Source organism: Triticum aestivum, chromosome 4A, assembly GCF_018294505.1.
Source record: "Triticum aestivum cultivar Chinese Spring chromosome 4A, IWGSC CS RefSeq v2.1, whole genome shotgun sequence".
Classification (NCBI taxonomy): domain Eukaryota; kingdom Viridiplantae; phylum Streptophyta; class Magnoliopsida; order Poales; family Poaceae; genus Triticum; species Triticum aestivum.
This window is the reverse complement of record NC_057803.1, coordinates 659,333,832-659,340,125: the sequence shown is the minus strand read 5'-3', so window position 1 is coordinate 659,340,125 and position 6,294 is coordinate 659,333,832. Positions and strand designations below refer to the sequence as shown.

Here is a 6,294-nt window from a genome sequence, read left to right as displayed (position 1 = left end):
TGGATGTAGCTTAAAATTCTAGGCATAAGTTCAACTTAAGAGTCTCTGCTGAAACACTGATATATTAAACAAGTGGTGGGAGAAGGCAAATCTCTAAATGGGTATTTGAGATCTGGTGGGGGATTGTTAGAATTAATGGGCTAGGCCCATAGCAATTTCTGAAATCTCAAATAGTGGCCCATGTGTAAAATGGCAAGTGGTGGTGTTAAAGTTTAGTCCCACCTCGAAAGTTGAAGAAGAGTTGGACCTCTTTATATAGTGGGTTCTCTCCACCACTCTAAGTGGTGTGTGAGAAGAGAAAGGGAAGACCACACACGCGCGCTCGCTCGCCTTGCCTGGCCGCGGGCCGTGGCGAGGCGAGGCGAGGCGGCGCGTATGTGCGACATGTGTGTGAATGGTCTGCCAAAATCCGGTCCGTCTCCTTGCAGGGGAGTAGCTTCCTTTTGCCATTTTATTTTTTGGCAGACAAGTTTATGATTTCTTGTCCGGTAAGTATATGAATTAGAAACCAAGTCGGTTTGGGATTGTGATCGCGACACAATACCGCCTCTGGTCCTACTATATATACAGCTACCGGCTGCGGCCAAAGACACACCATAAACACCTAGGGTTTTGCCTCAACTCGCAATTTGCGCCACCGTTGTAGTCTACTCCATCCCAAACACCGGCATGCATCGGCGCGTGGGACAGCAGGCCTTCGGAACCGTTCGTCCTTGCGATCCTGTACCGGGAGTGTACGTGCGACATGCGCGTGAATGGTCCGCCGAAATCCGGCCCGTCTCCTTGCAGGGGCGCAGCTTCCTTTTGCCGTTTTATTTTTTGGCAGACAAGTTTATGATTTCTTGTCCGGTAAGTATACGAATTAGAAACCAAGTCGGTTTGGGATTGTGATCGCGACACAATGCCGCCTCTGGTCCTAATGTATATACAGCTACCGGCTGCGCCCAAAGACACACCGAAAACACATAGGGTTTTGCCTCATCTCGCAACTTGCGCCATCGTCGTAGTCTACTTCATCCCAAACGCCGGCATGCATCGGCGCGTGGGACAGTAGGTCTCCGGAACCGTTCGTCCTTGTGATCCTGCATCGGGAGAGGAAGAATTAGGTTTTTGGGAAGTGCTCTGCGCGACTGCTCAAATTCAGCATCACGGGTCGTCTTCCGTCCAAGTCGGGCGGTGCTACTCATCGTCGTATTCATCACCATCAGCAACAGATCGTCGCCAACATCGTCATTAACACAGTTAGACCCATAATAGCTAACAAACAGTACGTCAACATCATCTGTTCATATATATCTCTACAGCTATTGTTTCATGTGCGCCGCTGCTGCTGTTTTGCTGTTCTTCTAGTTTCCTAGATTGTTGCATGCTAGTATCTGTTTTAGTCATGAATTATTTACTGGAATTAATCATGAACTTACCTAATTTTCCAACATGATTTGATTTTTCTTTCGGTGTCTGCTTGCTCGAAGGTGGAAAATGTATCAGGGTAAGATACATACTGGGAGTAACCCAACGCCCTCAGCGATTCGCGCTTCCTGACCGTCGGATCTGGTCCTTGATGCGTTTTCGTCCGTTCGATCGTCTAATGGAGAGATATGAGACGTTCGATCATAAAGAGATAATGTGGATCGAAACAGTGTAAAAATCTTGTGCCGCCGCGTGTTATTCCGATGTCCTGCCGAGGGTATAATTGGAATTTCGTCAGGAGGTATAAAAGCCCAATGCCCTAGGGTTCTCTCCACCCAACGTCCTCTTCTCTTCGTGTTTCCCGTGAGAGATAGAGGCGCCGCCGTCTCGTCCCTTTCCTGGGCGGCGGCCACCACTCCCCGTCCCGCCCCTTCCTTGCAGTCGTCGCCGCCGCCACAGTCCCGTCCCCTCTCCTCACGGTTCCTCTCCTACCGCCTAGCTCACGCTGCTGCTTTCCCCGCCTAGCTCACCGCTGCTGCTTTCCCCGCCGAGCTCACTCATCGTCGTCGCCGCATCATCTTCTCCTCGCCACCACCAGATGGCTTCTCCCCTCCTCCTCTATGCTCGGCAGGAGTGCGGCCACCGCCGCACCATATGATGTGGGGCTGCAACCACGCCCTCTTAGCCTCCTCTTCCCAGCCATGCGACTCGAGCCGGCAAGATCCAACTGTGGCCGCCAAGATCCAGTTCGCCGACGTGCAACTCTGCCCTTCCCGAGACCGGCGAGAAGGGCGTGCGTGGTCATCCCTCCCCGTGTGGTGATGGACGAAGGAGGTGTACATCTCCGACAAGGTCATCATGCCTCCCTCTGGATCCGTTCTGGCCAACGGCGGGTTGCCACCGGTGTGCTCCTCCGAAGGTACGCCCACTTCTTTGTAGTTTATTTGTTGCTTCCAACTGTCCTTCTGGACCTGGAGAAGCTAGCTGCAGAAGATGTGATTTTGTTCAGAAAATCTGAGAGTAAACCACCCGCCATCAAAATATGAGCAGTGGTTAGTTTTGTTATATTCTTATGAAAAATGGGCATAAAGTTCAGAGAACATATGCAATGGTTAAGCTTTTTCTTCTTGGACAAAAAAATTGCATCAGTAAACTATATATGCTCAAATTATGCACGAGACATTCCCAGTGACCAATCTTGGTTATGTGAGCACTCATTGACCTATTATTTAAATGAAATCATCCTGATCTCATTAAGCCATCATACCAGGAGGTAAAAATGTGTTTAATTGTAGGGTTAGGTACCTCTGAAGTAAGATCCTAGGCTGTTTTGTTTTGCTGTCTCTTACAAAATTCGTTGATGAAAACAAAGTTGGTTACAACAGCAAAAGATCCATGCTTTGTATTTTACAGTGGTGCGACTTACAGTCAATAAATTCAAGTGCCACATGTTGCTCCTCTGCTGCTACAATTAGACTACATGTGCAGGCCAGAGAGAAGTTCAGTAGGTGTATCCGTCTCGCAATGATATGCTTCTACAATTAGACTTTGCCGATCTATGAATATGTTGCTTCCAAATCTGCATTTATCTCTCTGCAGTATGCTCATTCGCTATATAGTTTTGAAGTTTACATATCATGTATATTTATTACCATATCCTGCTCAAACCTTTGGGCGTTCTTTGAAAGAATATCTTTATTTTTTCTATTGCAGCTTTCTTCTCGAACCGTTGTTACAAACCAATGACCTCTTTGAGAATTAAAGGTATGCCAATATACTCAGCTACTATTCCCATGTTGCTTTCCTATCTACTATTCTCATAGCTGATTTGGCTTGCTTGTGGTGCCTTCTGTTGTATAGATGTGTTGTTATGAACCACTGTTTGATCTGCACCCCTGATAGAAAATACCATGTATTTGCAATGCTTGATTGTTATGCCAACTTTTCTTAGAATCTTGGTGCATGGGCCATACAGCGATCTCCATACTACAATTTAGAATTATAAGAAATTGCATCCTCTGTTTACTTAGGCATCTAGGTTTGTATTTTTCTGATTTGGTTTTTGCTTTCTGGTCATTTGGTACCGTGCGCCATGATGTACTTCCTGTCTATCACTGAAGATTCAAACACGCCTTCAGTTTTCCTGTGGCAAGTTGAATACCGAGGAAGTGCTCATAATCATGGCTGTGTAAGCCTACACTAGGTTGTGAAGGCCAAGACTCCGTTGAGGATGTGCAGTTATGTGACCAAAAAAAATTGATGATTGACATTATAGCTATGCTGCATATTTCCCAATATGCTAGGTTAAAGGTCCTATCACAAGCCGCATCATTTAACTGCTCCTAATCTTATAGACAATTCTATTTTTAATTTTCTTTTGTTGTCCTCTTATGCGTAGAATAATTCAAAATCATTTGCCACATTTATATATTAGTGTGGGATTATTCTCTCATCATTATTGTTGGGTTGTTGTGTGCCCCTTTTATCTATTACATGCTTTCTCTGCCTTATGGCCTCACTCTCTCCTGCTCTCCTAAGGTATGTTTTGATTGTGTGGTCTCGGAATTGAATTGCATTGTATTGTTTGATAAGATATTCGAACAATTTTTGATCGCGTGCCATCCAAATTTCAGTTCCTTGGTAGGTAGTTGCATTGTTTGTCACTTCATTTCATGTTTCAGATCTTACTAGGTTTAATTATGTCTTGGCTTGGACAGCGGCGCAAGTAGAGAGAGGATGTTTGCCTACTACTACTCCCATCATCCTGGCTTATAGGTCGCCTTTGTCACAGAGCCGGACGGGGTATCCCGCCATGCCTCACGTAACTTGCAGGCCATGCTGCTGCCAAATTAGCCTTCCCTAGCTATAAGGGTTTCGGTACTTTCAGCTCCTGCGGGTCATCATATTGTTAATGTGTCAAAGTAAAGAGAAAAATGATGCATTGAATTACTAATGAAGTGGTTTGGATGAGATCTGAAACCTCTCACTTTTAATGTTGGAGATCGTTATGAACTGAGTGTTTCAGAGAAATTCAGTTCACGTGAAGCAAGAGAAAGGCATGTAGCATACATTGAGTGATTATTAACCCATTGTGATACTGAGAAATTGATAAAGAATATATTTATTAGCTTGAATGTTTGACGTGGACTGGGAGAATCTCAGTTGTGATATGTACATAAATCTTCTATTTGTTTTTCATGGTACTGAATGTCCTGATGTATACACATCTGTTCTGTTTGTCTCCTAGAAATAACAAAATGGCCTACTTGGGTTTTAGTTATATTATGTTGTCGATGATGTGTGGTTCTGGAACATGGAGATCAACATTAAAGTTTTTGCTATCTTGAATGTTTACGTTTTTTTATGAACCTATGAGAGCCAGCTTTTCCTATTTCGCACTCCTGCTGGCTTGCTTTTGGTGTTGTATAAAAACTGTTTTTGCTGAATTTGACGAGGATCAATTGTCTTGCCTTGCCTTCGAACTAAATGTTTCTTCTTTGTCATGAGCATGCGAATCAATTATACTATAGGTACTAAACCCCTTAGTTCGGAGGAGTACTGTAATTTTCTTTGGATGTAACAAACGCTTTGTGGTATATTGATATATTACATGCTGGACCACGACGTTGGTCGAGGACATGATGGCCAGGCTCAGCACTGGAGGTGTTATGAGACGGTCCGAATGATGGTGGGTACGGATAAGAGGGCCACAATAACAATCAAGGGACTAAAGAGTATTAGATATGTGTCTTCGCCTTCAAAATTAAAAGGGGATCTCATGTTCATGCTCTTACTACTGAACTTAATGTGAGGTGATTAGATTTTGTGGTCTCAAGAATGCAATGAACTCATGTTGCTTTATAATCTCATGGCCATGATGAACTCAATGATGTCTTGCTTTTGGTATAAGCTAAAGTTTATTCTTATTCTTGAACAAGAAAATATGTTGTCCTGTTGAATGCATGTGCTAAATCAGGCTTCGGGCTTCCTACTATCATACTATTTGATCATTACCTGCTTGACCATAGCGTTGGGGCCGGCACCCCGCGCCAAGGCGCGCTGCCTATCTAGTGTATTTTTATCTCGGTGCGCTAACCACTCTACCCGAGCTCGTTGACGTCATAATATTTCTTCCCTGTTGTATAGCTCGATAAGCCTATCACAGATCTTTCCTTCTGCATGTGAGGGACATAATCTGCCTGGAGTAGCCAAATCAGCCGAAACCTCCTTAAACTTTTCTTTCAATTCCGCCAGAGTACTTGTGCTCCTCGGTCCCCACGCCGAATCAATTCTCTGTGCATGAGCTTCCCATGCAATCTCATACTTCCTCTGTTTTTATTTAGTCCGTGTATTAGCTTTGGTCAAAGTCAAGCTTTATAAATTTTGACAAAGTTTATAAACAAAAAATTAACATATACAATAAAAAATCAATACCACTAGATTCATTGTTGAATGTACTTTCACACCATATAGATTTGTTATGATAAATATTTATATTATTTTCTATAAAATTGGTCGAACTTTACGAGGTTTGACTTTGGTCAAATGTAATATGCAGAGTAAATGAAAAAGCAAGAAGTATTTAAAACTCTTTGGACCCTTACTATATGCATGCACGTCCGCTAGTTTCACAAAGGGATAATTATATTTTTCGTCCCTCAACTTTTTCGATAGTATACAAATGGTTCTCCAACTGCAAAATCGGTAAATCTTAGTCCCTCAACATTCAAAACTGGATAAGTTTAGTCCCTTAATTTTTAAAACCGGATAAGTTTAGTCTCTCATACCGCTTCGGGTGGTTTTCTTCCCGATGTGCACTGGTTTTGACTCTACGCGGTGGCTGTCCGCCATGACACCCCCCCCCCCCCCCCCCCTTCCGGCTGA

The 6,294-nt window shown here is 43.8% G+C and overlaps 1 long non-coding RNA gene across 1 annotated transcript; it reads left to right on the top strand.

The window, feature by feature from the left end:
* The first annotated feature begins 1,761 nt into the window (after positions 1 to 1,761).
* On the top strand, positions 1,762 to 4,558 carry LOC123082941 (uncharacterized). The gene is made up of 3 exons (XR_006439162.1): positions 1,762 to 2,329; positions 3,124 to 3,174; positions 4,128 to 4,558. It is a non-coding gene; the product is annotated as an uncharacterized lncRNA (long non-coding RNA).
* Positions 4,559 to 6,294: the final 1,736 nt, after the last annotated feature.